This window comes from Anser cygnoides, chromosome 4 (genome assembly GCF_040182565.1).
Source record: "Anser cygnoides isolate HZ-2024a breed goose chromosome 4, Taihu_goose_T2T_genome, whole genome shotgun sequence".
In the NCBI taxonomy this organism is placed as follows: domain Eukaryota; kingdom Metazoa; phylum Chordata; class Aves; order Anseriformes; family Anatidae; genus Anser; species Anser cygnoides.
In genome coordinates this window covers 3,129,187-3,144,174 of record NC_089876.1, presented here as the reverse complement: position 1 = coordinate 3,144,174, position 14,988 = coordinate 3,129,187, and the positions used below count along the sequence as shown (strand labels likewise).

General features: G+C 58.9%; 1 protein-coding gene across 2 annotated transcripts in view; it reads left to right on the top strand.

The window, feature by feature from the left end:
• The first annotated feature begins 2,623 nt into the window (after positions 1–2,623).
• Positions 2,624–14,988, top strand: part of PTPRA (protein tyrosine phosphatase receptor type A) — a 98,480-nt gene continuing 86,115 nt past the window's right edge. For both annotated transcript variants that reach the window (XM_066997074.1, XM_066997073.1), the window contains exon 1: positions 2,624–2,798. The gene's annotated coding sequence lies outside the window, so the exon portion shown is untranslated. The remainder of the gene's footprint in view (positions 2,799–14,988) is intronic.

Sequence of the window (14,988 nt, the reverse complement as noted above, 5' to 3'; positions counted from 1 at the left end):
GTCTCCCCCGGCACAGGGCACGCCGCAGCCCGCGGGCACGGGTGGAAAAGCTCTGGTCCTAAGGGTTTGTCTACAGTCGGGTTAAGGTGTCTACAAACCGGTGATCCCTAAGGGCTTTTTTTTGTAGGGTCTGGGTGGGTTTATATCAGTAAGATAAAGGAGAAGGGTTTGGCTTTGAGGTGGTGTTTTCGTGGCAGCGACCCCGAGTCCAGGCCGGCATTTTTTCCACAAAGCCCGTCTCCAAACAGCGCCTTGAACTGGTGGAGGCTACGAGGGGTTTCTTCAGTCAGCAGCACGGCATCTCCAGGTAAGATTCAGCCTTTAACTTCGTACATTTCTCTTCCTTACCGCTGGCTTCCTCTCTCGTTTAATATCCTTAGCATGATAATAACTTTCATAGTGTCATCAGGTATACATTTCTGGCGTTCCTTCTGGTTCTTCTCCGCAATAAATAAGTCTCCCTCTGTGTCTGTTCTCCCGAGAGGCTTTGGGGGCCTGAAGCCTTTATTCGGGGGACCAGAAGCCGGATGTGTTTGCACAAGGAGCTGGGAGGCTCGTTCCCGAGCAGCCCTGCGCGCGCGTTGCGTCCCAGCGCAGCGGCGGTTTTTGGGGAAGAGCTGAAGCTGCGTTTCTTCGTGCGGGGCTGCGTCTGCTGTGTCGCCCGGTTCCCTCATGAAGCAGCCGCTCCTGCTGCCTTTTCTCCCCTCATTTTAAGTCTCTCCCAGAGGGGGGACCATCCCGAGGAAAAACGAAGCCGCTCTTTTTGCCCCCCAAAGCGGCGACGCTGAGTTGAGGAGGCGATGGCTGGCATCACCCCGGCCCCCCCAGGAGGCCGGTGCCAGCAGATGGCAGCAGCATTTTGGGAATCTTCCCCGAGCTGTGGCACACATCCCGGGGTCGGGGGGGGGGAACGGAGGCAGCAGCAGGGCCGCATCCAGCCACCCCAACGAGCAGGTGGTCCTGGAGGAGGGTGCTCAGCCCCGCTGGGGGCCCAAACTCAAACCCAGGTTTAAAACGGGTTGAAAAACAGATTGCGGATGGAGGGGGCAGAGCACGGCACGCCCTGCTCCGGTCAGGTTTGCCTCTTTTTGCATCTAAATAAAGGCGGACGCTTAGCGACAATCATTTATTCGTACCGCAAGCAGCTCACGGGGTTAGCACCGAGCTCGGGTGGCGGCGGGGGTTTGTGTCACAGCCTGGCGGCTGCAGGCACCCTGTGGTTTCTCGCCCACCCAGCGATACCCGTGGGGCTGCTGTAGGGGTGCAGCCGCGTCCTCAGAGGGGCGGTGGTCTGAGCGTGCCCCCAGGTGCCCTGCGACGACCCAGAATTCGGGATTTTTATCGTCAGAAATGCGATTTTTCTTGCAGTTTCAGGGGTAGTGAGTGGTGACCGAACAACTTGGGAGCGCCCCAAGGATTCCCAAGCCGTAAGGCAAGAGGAAGCCGCGGGTTTTATTTCGCTCGAAGCTTGTTCTGGTTTGGTTGGGCGCCCACTGTGGCGAAGCTGCACTCGGGGCTGGGCTGAGGCAGCGAAACAACCAGGCTGCCTACCGCAGACCGTACGGCTTGGTCTCACCAGAACGCGGCAGCTGGAAGGGTCGGAGCTTTTTAAACGATGTGCTAGGCTGGAATTTATCGTGGAAACATGTTTTTATCGTGCGTTTGACGCGCCGGAGGGAAGGGACGCGACCCGAGTTGGGGCAACCCAAGGGATGTGATGAGAGCTGGGGCAACCCCAAGCACAAATACAGGCTGGGAGAGGAGGGAGGGAGAGTGGGTTGGGAGCAGCCCTGAGGGCTTGGGGTTGTGGGTTGGTGAGAAACCCCAAATGAGGCAGCAGCGTGTGGCCGCAGCCCGGCAGCCGGCCGTGTCCTGGGCTGCGTCAAAGGCGGCGCGGTGGCAGGGCGAGGGAGGGGATTGTCCCCCTCTGCTGCTCTCAGGGGGCTGAGCACCTCAGCTGGGGAGGGTACCCTTTGTCCGGGGGGGCAGTGTTGGGGCAAGGGGAACGGTTTTAAGCTGAAAAAGGGCGGATTTGGGTTAAACGGCAGGAAGAAACGCTTCAGGTTGAGGGCGCTGAGGCCCTGCCCAGGCCGCCCCGAGGAGCTGTGGCTGCCCCACCCCTGGCAGTGCCCACGGCCGGGCCGGATGGAGCTGGGGGCAGCCTGGGCTGGGGGCAGGGGGCCGCAATTAGGCGGAATTAACCCCCCACTAATCACCAGCGGAGTGGGGGGGGAAGGCAGCCAGCGCGCCGCTTCCGGTTTAGCCCCGCCCCCAACCCCGCCCCTTCCCTTAGCCCCGCCCACAACCCCGCCCACCACCCCCTTAGCCCCGCCCCCTTCCCTCAGCCCCGCCCCCTTCCATTAGCCCCGCCCACCCTCCCTTAGCCCCGCCCACCCCCTTAGCCCCGCCCACCGCCGCCGGCCCCGCCCCTCGCGCAGCGCGCCCCGCCTGCGGCCGCACCATGGCGGCGGCGGCACCGGCAGCGGGCGGGCGGCGGCGGGGGCGCCGCTGAGGGCCGGAGCCCCCCCCCCCCCCCCCCCCCGCCTTACGAGGAGGCGGCGGCGGCGGCTCCAGCTCCGTCCCCGGCCCTTCCCCCCCCCCACCCCCCGTCCGAGTCCCGGAGCCCCGGAGCCCCCCGGAGCCGCCCCCCCCCCGCGGCGTGTCAATGGTCGCGGCCGCCGCGGCCTCGCACCGGAGCCGTTGGGCGGCGGCGGGAGGCAGCGGGGGCGGCGGAGAGCGGGAGGAGCCCGGGGGAGCCCGGGGGGAGCCCGCCCGGCTCCGCCGCCCGCAGCTGAGAGGTAAGGGGGGGGGGGGGTAAAGGGGTGGGCGTTCGGCGCCGGGGTGGGGGGAGGGTGGAGGCCTCTGGCAAATCTTCCTCCTCCTCCTCCTCCTCCTCCTCCTTCTTCCTAATCTCCTTCCTCCTCCTCTTCTTTCTCTTCTTTCTCCTCTTCCTCCTCCTTCTCCTCTTCCTTCTTCCCAATCCTCCCCCTCTTCTTCCTCCTCTTCCTCGGCTTCCCCCTCCTCCTCTCCTTCCAGATCTCCCCTCTTCCTCATCTTCCTCATCTTCACCCCCCTCCTCTTCCTAGTCTTCCTTCTTTTCCTCCTCCTCTTCCAAATCTTCCTCCTCTTCCTCCCCTTCCTTCTTCTCTTCTTCCTCCTCTTCCTGCTTTTCTTACTCCTCTCTCCCCCTCTTCTTCCTAACCTTCCTTCTCCACCTCCTCCTCTTCCCAATATTCCTCGCCATCACCATCTTCCTCCTCCTGTTTTTCCTGGTCTTCGTCATCTTCCTTCTCCACTTCTTCGTTCCTCCTCATCTTCCTCCTCTTCCTCTTCCCAATATTCTTCTTCCTAGTCTTCCTCGTCTTCCGCCTCCTCTCCTTCCTTCCTCATCTTCCTCCTCCTCTTCCTCTTCACCTTCCTTCTCTTCCCCCTCCTCCCTTCCCTCCGCCCCCCATACCTGCACGGCGTTTTTCCGCGTTGACCGGCCCCAACCCCCCCCCCCCCACCACGGGCGTTTCCCCACGGACGGGGGAGCCCCGGGGACGGGATTTGGGCTGGGGTCACCGCTACGGGCAGCGGGGCCACCGCCGCCTGCCCCCGCCCCGCACACGTGGGCACCGTGGTGCGGGGCCGGGGCCCCCTTCCCTCCTCCGTCCCCCGTCAGGTGCTGCGGGACGGACGCCCGAACGCTGCACCCCCGCGCCGCGACGCCTCCCGCCCCGATATCGGGGGCGTAAAACTTTATGGGGCCGGCGCGCGCGGGTCCCGCGGCAGCCGAGGGCAACACCGCGGGCGCTGCCCCGCTCTCGTCCTCGGCCCCGTTCGCTCGCTTCTCAGCGTGGATGGAAAACGCGACAGGAAGGAAGGGAGGCTTTTTTTTTTTTCTTTTCTTTTTTTTTTCTTCTTCTTCTTTTCCTCCTGCTAAATATGGAGTGACGTTAAAACCCCCAAAGAGCGTCGCGGAAAGGCATCCCGGCCCGCGCTCGGCGGCGGAGGGAGGAGGGAAGACGACGTTCGCTGGCGGCTTTGGCTGCGAGGTTCCAGCTGGGGAGTTTCGCAAGGAGCGACGGGGTCCGTGCCGAGAGCCTCAGGAATTTCGCTTCGGTCGCTCGCCGAACGCTCTCCCGAATTCGTCATCTCCCTTCCCTCTGCGCCGGCGGAGAGCTCGCGGGACGCGGGGGGAAATACGGGGGGCTTCGAGAAAAGACGGGGAGTCGTGTCGGGGAGAGAAACCCGGCCTTGCCACGGCCGACGCCTGCTCCCAAACTCTGCTCGGGGCGTCGGAGCTCGGTGGTGGGACCCAGGGGGGTGGCGGACGGCCCGCGGTGCTCGGCTCGGGTCTGCCTGCGCGCGCCTCGCGCCTGGCCAAGACGCAAGGTTCCTGCTCTCATTCCCCAGCCGAGTTTTTCCCCTTAACCTAAACCCGGCGCCTCGTCGCTCCTGCGGCGGCCGAAACCGTTTAGGTGGGACCAGGTAGGCGAGCGGCTCGGAAGCCTGCGGGAGGGGAGGTAGGAAATGTCCGTGTCTGCGGGCTGATTCATCCCGCTGCGCTTAACTCCTTCCCTGCTGATGCCCGTGCTGCTTTTAGGGCCGTCGGGTGCTTTGCTGCCGGCCCCTCCGGGTACCGGGGTTTCCTCCCGATTCGGTCGTGAAACGCTGCCGCTTTTGTGGTTAGGGGCGGGAATGGGGTTCGGTACCCGAATCGGGCAGCTGGAGCATCCTCAGCTACGCGAGGAGGGATTAATGTTTAATATTTAATGTTTCATGCACGGGGCGTGCGCCGTGGTGCTTAATCGGGGTGTGCAGGGATTAGGGGGAGATTTCCCGACAAGTAAGCGGTTCCCTGAGCATCCAGGGCGATTTCTTGCATCTTCCCCGGGAAGAGCTGGTCCTCGGCGTGGCTGAAGGACCTTCCTCTTTCTCCAGCAGCTGTAAGTGCGTCGATCAGCTTTCTTCCTGACTGTTTTCCTTTTTTTAAACCCATAAAAACGCTGGAAGCCCTCTTCTCGGACACGGCAAGCACCGTGCTGCGTGCATCCGCGCAGCCATCAGGCCCGAGGTGCCTCGGCCTCGATTTTCTCTGGCCGACTCCTTTAGGAGACCCTTGAATTTCTCCCACGCCTCCACCCCGGTCCTGGAGGCTGCAGGGAATGTCTCTGTAGCTCCGTCCCGTATTCTCTAGCGGGATTTTTTGAGGCAGGGGAGCCGAGCCGAGAGGTGGAGGTCTCCGTGCGACTTCGGTGAGGCCCCCCCCACCTTGAATCCATGCGCGGGCAGGTCGCTTCCTCAGGCGGCGGGCCCTCTTCGCTCCAGAATCATTTGTCGGCCTAATTTCTTCCTGTCGAAGCGGCTCCGTTTTGCGCGCGGGGTAATTAGCGGTAATTCGGGCCCGGGGTGGGAAACGATAGGTCCGCGGCTCGAGAAGCGCGGACGAGAGCGCAACCTCTGCCTCTCCCGCGTGAGTCAGGTCCCGCCGCGCCGTCTCCCCGACAGCGAAATGAGGACCCGTGCGCGAGACCAGGGGCAGGCGTTACAGGCAGGAGGGGGCAGGAGCTGGGAAAGGGGGGGTCACCGATTTTGCAAGCCCTCTGCTGCCGCAGGGAGCCAAGGACGCGCATGGAGAGGGGAAAAGAACCGCCGAGGTGATGCGAAAAGCTTTTTGCGAGCCGGCGTGGCGTGTCGGCGCGTCCCCGGCGCCCCAGCCAAGTGCTCGAGGCGTTTTGAGCGCTGTAGCGAGGATTTCTGCCTCCTGCCCTGCAGCCTCGCTCAAGCCGGGGCTCTTCTGGGAAGACGTCCCCCTTGTCCCCTTTCCCTCGGTGAAGGGAAGCCAGGCTCCTTCCACTCGCCCTCCCGACTCCGTGCGAGGCGCAGCCGTCCTCCCTGGCATCCGCCGCGCTGCAACGTGGGGCGCGAGGTGAGCTACGCCGCGGAGGCTCACCCCCGTCACCTCGCAGCCGTCCCCCTCCTTCATCCCCTCGTTCTGGTCTCTTTTGGAGAGGCTGGAACGGGGGAAGCTGGCCCGGAAAGCCCAGCAGGCGTGAGGCGTGCTGCAGCCGAGCCGTCTCTGAGTGTCCGCGTGCCCCACTGCCGAGGATATGGGCAGGTGAGGAGCTTGAAGGCCCGTATTCGTAACCTGGGGGGCCTGAAACGCTCCGACGCTGGAATATAAATCAATAAAAGCCTGTTGGAGGCCCGGTCGGAGAGGTCCCGGGGAGCCGTAGCCGCATACCGGTGTTAAAAACAGAGTTTGACGTGTTGGAGCTTGTAGGCTGTGCGTGTCCGCGTTAAGTAAGCGGTGACAGGAAGCCTGGGCTCAGGTATGAGCAGCGAATCAATCAGCGCCGGAGTGCGCGGCGGCTCAGCGGGCCTCCCCTTTGGATGCCTGCCTGCCCCTATCACGCCTGGCGTTTCGAAACGAGCTCCGCGAGCTGGGATTGTTGGGATGAGCTAAAGCCCAGGGGGTTTAGCTCAGCCCGGCCTCCACCCCGGCGCCGGTGACCTCGCCCGGGGCTGCGGAGAGCAGCCGAGGTTCCTTGGGGCGCACGGCTCGGCCGCCGGAGGTAGGAGGTCGGCGGGGGCCGCGCTCAGGTGCCCGCCTTCACCGGGCTCTCGTGCGAGGAGCCGGGGGGGGCTTCCGACCGCAGGGCACCCCCGGACCGCTCCCGGCCACCCCCTTTTCTCCTTTCTTTGCTTTTTTCACAGCACGCGGCGTGCCGGGCGCATGCGGCCTCGTCCTTCCCTCTGGCAGGGCGGCAGGTGACGCGAATGGGATGGACGGGGAGCCGCGGAGGCGGCTCTGGGGCTTTTTGGAGTGCCGCCGCCTTTGGGAGGGCCGATACTGGCTGCGGTTTAAGTGATTTAGGCAGCGGCGAGCTGCGGTACGTGCGAACTGACGGAGGGATCCTCCTTTATCTCTGGGCGTGCGTGGGGTCCCTCCCTTGCTCGAGACCCTGCCCGTCCAGAGTCAGCGCCTTGATTGTTACCCCGGGACTTCCAAACGGCCTCATTCACGAAGCGCGTCTGGCTGAGGGGTGCTGTGACAGAATTTACTGACACAAACCGGTAATAGTCCATGCTGGAGGGCTTTCCGCAGCCAGGAAATCTGTTCCTGGCCTCGACGTGCGTTACACCAGCTCGAGGTCCCGCTATTAATCGCAGCGCTGGCTCGCGCCCGGTCGGGCACCTCTTGCTTCACCCTCCAAAGCAGCAATCTTGTCCTCGGGGGCTTTCGGATGAGCACTGACGCGGTAACCGATGATGTGACCCAAAGAGAGGCCTCGGCACATCTGCGGAAGGTTTTCTGTTTACTCATCCTTCTAAAAAAAAAAAAAAAATAAGGAAGGGAAAGGGAGGACCTGCAGAAGCGCGCCGCGGGGCGGTCAGCGTGAGCTGGGAAGATCCGAGAGTCGATGTGCCGCTTCCTGGCGGGGAGGGAGAAAATGTGGGGGGCGAGAGCGGCCGCTCGGGCTGCGGGAGGCTGGAGGAGCGCTGCCGGAGCGGGAAGGGAGCTGGAGGAAGGAGCAACGTGCCTCGGCGGTGAAGGAGGTTAGGGGAGGAGGAAAAGCTGGGAGCGAAACTCAGGTGGGGCGGCTGGCGGCGAGGCAGAAGGGACGGGCGGCACGGCGGCCTCCGGAGCTTCCGAGCGGCGGATCTCAGCCCTCGAGGAAGGAAATCTGCTGAGTAAGAGGAGAGCTATGAAGAACGGGATCCGCTTTTGAAAAAAAAATAAAAAAAAAAAAAAGGAAAAGCATTTTAGTGGTTTCAACGGATTCCAGCGGCGCCCTGGGAAAGGGGCAGCCTTTTGTTCCGGGCACCGCGCGCAGCGTGGGGACGTTCTGCCATCCGACCTGCAGCTCCTGAGGGCCCAGCCTGTGTCCCGCGGCGGCGGAGGGAGGCGGGACAGCGGGCAGAATTCCCCTTGCCGCTTTACCGTTTGCACGATATTTTTACCGTGCCGGCAGGTGATCACCTCCGTTGTGTTCCGAAAGCGAAGCACCGATGGATGTGCTGGGGAAGCCGGAAAATAAACGGATCCGCTCGGATTTTCAGGTGTTGATTAACGCTGGGCGAGGTGGGTGAGCGGATCCGTCCGAACCTCTCCATTTCACTGCTTCACAAACTGGCTGCTCCGCGCCACGAAGCCCCAGCCTCCCAGCCCGCTGTCAGCCGCGCCTGCGCGCCTTTTGGTGGTCTCTAAGCAGAAATACTGACCGAGGTCTTCCCCCCCCGTCCCTCTGCGTTGCTGGGTCAGCGGGGCACTGAAAGCTGCAGCTCCGCGTCTCCTGGAAGACGCTTAATGCCACGCATGCCGGGCCTGAACGACGAATGAGGGATGAATAGAAATGAGTTGGAAACGAATAATAAATTGGAAAGCGCGGATAATCCTCCAGATTTTCTCTTGAGGAGGCTTTAAACCTATTCAGTTACAGACAGAGAGATGTTTTTAATCCCAGCCGCCGTGTAGGATTTGCGTTTTCATTCAGATGGCAGGTCGGGAGCGAGGCGGGATCTTCGACTCCATGGCAGGGGCTTGTTTTCAGATACCCTGGTGGCTGGAAAATTGGGGCAGAGCTTTAGATGAGAGGTTACGTTATTTTCTGAGGTTATATGGGAATACATGGAAGAGAAACGGGAAGACCATTCTCAGGATCAGCAGGGTTTTACTTCGCAGCTTTGTGGACGGTTTTCCCGCTCTTTGGTTCTGCTTCGTTCAGCCCTTCAAAATCTTTCTGCAGGGCAGTGCATTTGTGTATTCCTGCCTATTTTTTTTCCACATCGTTCTGACCTTCGGAGGTACCGTGTGTAGATTGCTGCGTGATGTCTGAATTTGCATTTTGAGCTCTCCGCTGCGCTCCGGCAGCCTGCACAGGTTGGCAAAGTCACCTCGGGCAGGCTGTATACCTTCCCGTAGGGTTATTTAAGAACCTCTTACGTAGCACTACCTTTTTTTATAAAATTCTTTAACCAACTCATCTAGCATCGTTCTCATTCCTGGCCTCATCTACGGTGCTTAGGTAATATTTTATTTTTATTTTTTCTTTGACTGCAGCGGGGAGCCGGGGGGCTGAGAGCTCCGACCCAGCCCCTCGTGGGGCCTTCGGGGCAGTTTGAGGCGAAACCTCTGCTCTCTGCGGAGATCGGTGGCGTCGGTGCTTGAGTTCACGGAACTCCCACGCGGAGCCCCCCGCACGCGGGAAGTCGGGGAGAAACTACGAAAAACTGGGGGCTGCTCTGAAAGGACGCGCCTCAGCCCGACCGTGCCTGTTTGTGGCAAGGCAGAAAGGACCCCGGGGAGCCTTCCTGGGACCACGGCGGCCCTGCCCAGCGGGGGCTGGCATCGCAGGCCGGTCTTTGAAGCTTGGCCGGAGCTGCTCGGCCTGCCTTGATCTCGTTGAGGCCTTGCTCAGTTCCCAGCTAGTCAGACGCCCCCGTGAGGGGCTCGGCTGAGTACGTACAAGCAGTTGTAGGCCTGATACTACCGGGTTGCCACGGCCTTCACTAATTACACAGCATCAGTTGCCCCCTCGGCGGGGTGTCTGGAAACATCCCTTTTCGTTTTCCTCTCCAGACCAAGTGGAGCGAAGCCCAGAAGCCCAGCCCTCCCCCCGCCACAACGCCCTTTTGAACTGTAGGGCTGAGAAACTTATTTTTTATTTTTTTTTCCCCTCCGAAAGCTGCTTAGACTGGTGAATGGAGAACAAACAAGTGCGCGCACACAGGTGCGGCAGAAGGGGAAACTTGCGACAGGGGAAAATGCTTCGGGGATGAGGCAGAGAGGGCTGGTGAGTGCAGGGCTGGGCTGGAAACTCCAGCTGGGCTTCCCGGGCCACGAAGCTCCTCAGCCTCCCAGCCCAGGGATTGCCCTATTCCATTCTTTTTTAAGAGTTCCTGCAAGATCACACAGCTCTGGCTGGTTTTAGGAAGCAAGAGGCTCTGCAGTTGCTCAGTCCTTGCTCAGTTTCTTCCTTACGGTGGGAAGAGGTGGCACGGCGAGCGGGGCAAGGGCTTTGCCGTTGCCCCGTGGCAGGCCGAAAGACCAAAGCTGTGCTTTAATCGGTTCAAACTGGCACTGCTGGGCCCCAAGTGAATTCCTCCCCGTGCTGCCTGCGGTCGGGGTTGCTTGGGTGTGAGCCGGGTGTGGAGGGCAAGTTCAAACCTATTGATGGTTCGGCTCGCTTTGGGAGAGAATCCGTAAAACCACGATTTAAGGACTCCTCACTGTGCTTCTCAGTGCAGCTTCTTAAACGGTTACTGACACGGGGAGGGTGCCGTGCGTACCGGGAATTTCATGTTTCAGTGCCTCAGCGGTTAAGAAACGTGATGCAGAACAGATTTAAGGGAACTGGTCTGCCCAAAATGCCACCCGCTTGCGTCGGGGATGCATTGCTGGCCAGCCGAGCTGGCCTCTTTATGCTTGGTGTTGAATTTTCCTTGCTCTGCCGCTTTGCGAAGGCGATGCAGTTTCAGAAATGCAAGCAGTTAATGAAGAGCATGGGTGTGAGCCCAGCACCCAGCTTTCAGAGCGATGTGGAGATTTGTTGGTGAGGCACTGGGAAAGGACCGGGCTTTCCGAGGCAGCCCCGGCTCCGTGCTCCAGCTGGCTTTGCGAACTGCGTTCTGGAAAGCTCCTTGTGGGAAGGAGCGCTTCTGTTCTGCCCGTTCCAGTAAAACTGTTGATCGAGCTTTGTCTTTAACAGGACCGGCCTGCTGGCGCAGGGCTTTCGCAGGAAGATTAGCCTGCCCCTGTGACGAATTGCAGCTCGTCTCCTTTGGGATGCGTTGCCTCTGCCTGCGGCGATCGGCCTCCCAAGCGAGAGCCCAGCGCTCAGGGTTCAATCCTTCCTCTCCCTGCAGCTCGAGGCTGAGGTAGGGCGGAATGAAAAGAAAAAACCTCTTCTCGGGTCTGATCCCCTGCGGCCCGGAGAGTGCCAGCTTCTTTATCTCCCTGCTCCAGCAGCTCCGACGGCACGGATCCGCAGCGTGGCAAAGCCTCCCAGCCAGGCAGGATGCGTTTTGAGCTGTGGCAGCGCTAAGGGGTTTTGCTCCTGTCCTCTGATCCCAAGGACCGGCTGCCTTTTGCCGCTGGGATCCGGGCTGTGCTGGCAGCCTGCCGGACCCGGCGCGTCTCCAGAATGAGAAGCAGGCTGGGGGATTGTTTTGTGAGAGGTGCAGGCTCTGTTTTTGTGGGTTTTGTGAGGGTGCGGCGGTCGCCAGCCCCCTCCGAACCCCACAGGTTCTGTCCTGGTCCCCTTGGGAAAAGGGTCGCAAGAGGCGCGAGGAGCGGATGCTGCGCTGTGCTGTGTCATTTTGCTGCCCGGCTTTCGGCTGTGATTCAGCTGTGATAATGCATTTCTCCGCACCAGGATTAGGAACTGAAGGGTGATGTGTTGTTTTTATTAAGGTGGAAGTACCGAAGTGGCTGTAGGGTTGAAGCCTTGTTTTGGGGGTTCAATAAGAGCACTGCAGGCATCAGGGATAAACTGCCTTTCTGCCGCCCTCCGCGGTTACAGCCCCTGCTCTGGGAGGAATCAGACTCTCCTACTGGTTTCACCCTATCTTTATTTATTTTTTGTTTATTTTATCAAGTCTTTTTGGCAAGAGAGCGAGGCTGCATCAAGCCTTGGGAGGCCCCGTGGCCTCGGCCAGCTGCTGTGACACAAAGCGATCGTTCGGACTCGGGCTGCCGACTCGCATCTCTGTTCCCCGAGAGCTGTCCCGTCGATGCCTTCCGTCAGACGTACACCAGGATTTCGCAGCCCCCTCAAATGAGTCTTTCTGGGACCCTTTGTAGCTCTTCAGCGTTCTTCAGCCGGTTCTCTCGCGTATCCCACGGCCCCAATTTATCTGTGGTCGTCTGATGTGCCCCCGAGCGACCCCGTCAGCCTGTGGCGTTGGGCGTCACGTTAGAGTCAATTTTCTCATTGCTGATAGCTTTGCTTCCTCTGTTTTTGGAAGCCGGGAGCTAATTTTGATCCCAAGTGCTCAGAACTTTGAATAAAATGCTCCAAAGCTTAGGAAGAGTTCAAACTACCTTCTCAAAGTCACTCCTGTGGTGGATCTGACCCCAAATCCTGGCTCTGGGCTCTGTCCCAGTTGCAGAGGCGTCGGGCACACGTCAGAGGCCTGGGGAAAATCGGGCCGGAGCGGTATGGAGGAGAGGAACTGGATGTTTGCAGTACCTAAACCCATTCTTGCTAATGAAAGAGCAGCTTGAAATACATTCCTGAGCACAGGTTTGGGCTGTCCTGTTGTGGACCTAGCTCAGAAATTCATGTTTTGTGGATTATCTCCTTGCCTCTTTGCCCCAGCTGCCAAACCATCCCTAATCCACTGGGTTACGGATCCACTCGCTCTGTCTTGAAGTCCAAGACTGCAAACGGGACTGCTGAAGGTATTGAGCTTGTGCAGGTATACGTCCTGGAGACAGCAAAGATAATCATTTCAGAAACGCTATTTCAGAAAAATCTGCTTGTTTCTGATATACTGTTTTTTTCCGAAGAGGACGGTGGTGCTGAACTTCTCAGAAGCTGGGCTTATTTCAGACCCTGGCTCTGTGTAGCACAGCTCCGAGGCTTTGGTGCAGTTTTTCTTTCAGATATCCTTGCGAGCTCGCCCCTCCGATCGGTGCAGGCTGGAGCAGAGGGGATGCTGCGGCTTCAGACCCTCGCAAAGATGCTGTCGGGAGGTCGGTCTGTCTGTCTGTCTGTCCGTCCCATGCGAAGCCTTGAGCCAGGAAGGGCAGCCCCGCCAGGTCACTCCACGGTCTCGTGGCAGATCTGTCCTGCGGTTTGGGGCCGAGAAGCCGTTTTCATCCATTTTCCCCTCTGTGGGGTTCTCCAGCGCCTGCCCTCAGCCAAGAGCCCCGAGGTGGCCTTGGCAGGAGGTGCTTACAGGCAGGGTTTGGCAGGACCCCCACGGCCCTTTCCTTACCCGTCCTCCTCGGCTTCTGAGAGCCTATTCCATAAATTGTCCCTGTTCGCAGATAGCACGCTCGTGTCAAGCGCTTGCCCGCTTAATTCTTCCGTTTGTGGCTTTCCTTTCCTCTGGGCAGGGTTGTTTCTTAGCAGCTTAAGCGCACGGATGCCTGCTGGTTACGTCTTTCCTGGCTTCAGACAGACAAACTGAAACTCCTTCGTGTTCCCTTCTTCTCTGAGCTCTCCTCCACGAGCTTCCCTGCCCTTACCATCCTGCTCTTTATCGACACCTTGTTTGCAGGCTCCTTGAGCCCAGGTTGGGGCTGAAATATTCCTGGGAGGCCAGAGCGGGCTGCTCCCCGTCTAGGAAGGGGAAAGACGCAAAATGAAAAATGAGTTTGGGCTTCCCTGCTCGCTCAAGTGCTGGCTTTTGAAATCCTCTAAGCCTGAAGGCTCTCACTTGGAGAACATGTGTGATGTCTGACGATGCTGGCTGCTTCCCACTCGAGCCGCCTAATGCTTGGGGTGAAAGGGAGATGCTTATTCTGAAGTGGGGCTCGTTCAGTTCCATTTATGTAATGGGCAGCTGAAAAAGCAACACTTCTGCTTTTTTTTCCCTAGCAGAAAACATCCTGTGGAGGATTCAGTATTAATAATAAGACGCTAAGCCTTGTCATCTTTGAAAGTCGGGCGTAGCTGATTTCGGGGGGTTTGCTCCTGTCCTGTGAGCTCCCTTTTTTCTTGCTGCCAGCTGTGCAGCAAGGTTTTTGTACTTACTTTTTGTATTTTCTGTTAGTAACTGAGGATAAAGCCCCGTCTCATCCGCGTTAGGTGTGTTTCTCTTTTAAAAAATGGAAAAGGAACTTGGTGGGGTTCGTTGGTGCTTGGAGGAGGAGGCCGTGCTATCGCCCCGGCATCGAAAGGGAATTAAGGTGTGAAGAGCTGGTTAGTCGTCACGTAGCAGAGGTGAGCTGATGTAAGATTTTGGCGTTCTTGTTTTTTTTTTTTTTTGAAAGCTTATTTCTCAGTTCCCTCTTTCCTGCGCGTGTCGGACCACATCTGACGTGGGCTGAGCCATTTCGGGCAGGGGTGGCTGGGGGGGACCGCCTGGGCATGGGGCGGTGGGGAAGGGAACTTGCTCCTGGTTTCATCCATCCGTCTTTAACGTCTGATGCGGAGGAGCCCGAGTAACCCACAGCAGAGCTTGTGACTCCTCCGGGCGCCCCGACCGCCTGACTTTCCGTCCTTTTGGTAGGACGAGAGGAAAATGTGGAAACCAGCTGTGACCCGGCGATGCTATCTTGTTTAACTATCTGCATCCAGATGTTCCCAGCTTGTAGCGCTAATTCCCACTTACGGTTATCCAAGAACTGAACCTTGCAAGACGCTTACTGCCTTCGTGTCTGGGAAGAGGAGTTGAAGCTCCCTTAATTTTAGCCCCGTGTGCCGTTACTTTACCCGAGCAAACACCTCTCACGTTCACTCGGGCAAGGCTTTCCGCATCCACAGGGACACGGGAGCTGACATCTAAAAATGTCCTTCCTGTCGCAAAGCTCTTTCGTCGTTAACTGGACGAGAAGGCTGAAAAGCAAGAGCAATAAGACTATTTTAAAAGCCATGAGTAATTCGGGGTAAGTACTTCGCGAGGGCCTTGCGTCCTGTCCTTTTTTGAAGGCAGCTTTCTTGAAGGGATGCTCTTCCCTAGCGGTTGCCCGTGCCTTCCTGCAAATTTTATTGGCATGTGAACACCGAGCTCTGAAAGGCGCGTATTAATTTCTCGAACTCCGTTTGAAAAGCAAGCTGTTCTTGCGGCCTCTCCCGGACTCTGTGTGACGGGAGATGCTGTAATCAGGCTGCGCCGATAATTGCATTTTTAATGGGAAAGACAGAACAGTCTAAAATTCCCCTCCTTGACCGGCTCTGTGGGGACTGAAGGTAGTTAAAAAAAAAAAAAACAACAAAACAAAACACCCAGCATTGCTTTTGACATTTGAAATCGGTCTGGGCAAAGCATTAGGAAACAACGTACTCTGGGGGACGAGATGATCTAATACATCTGACTTTAAAGGAACAA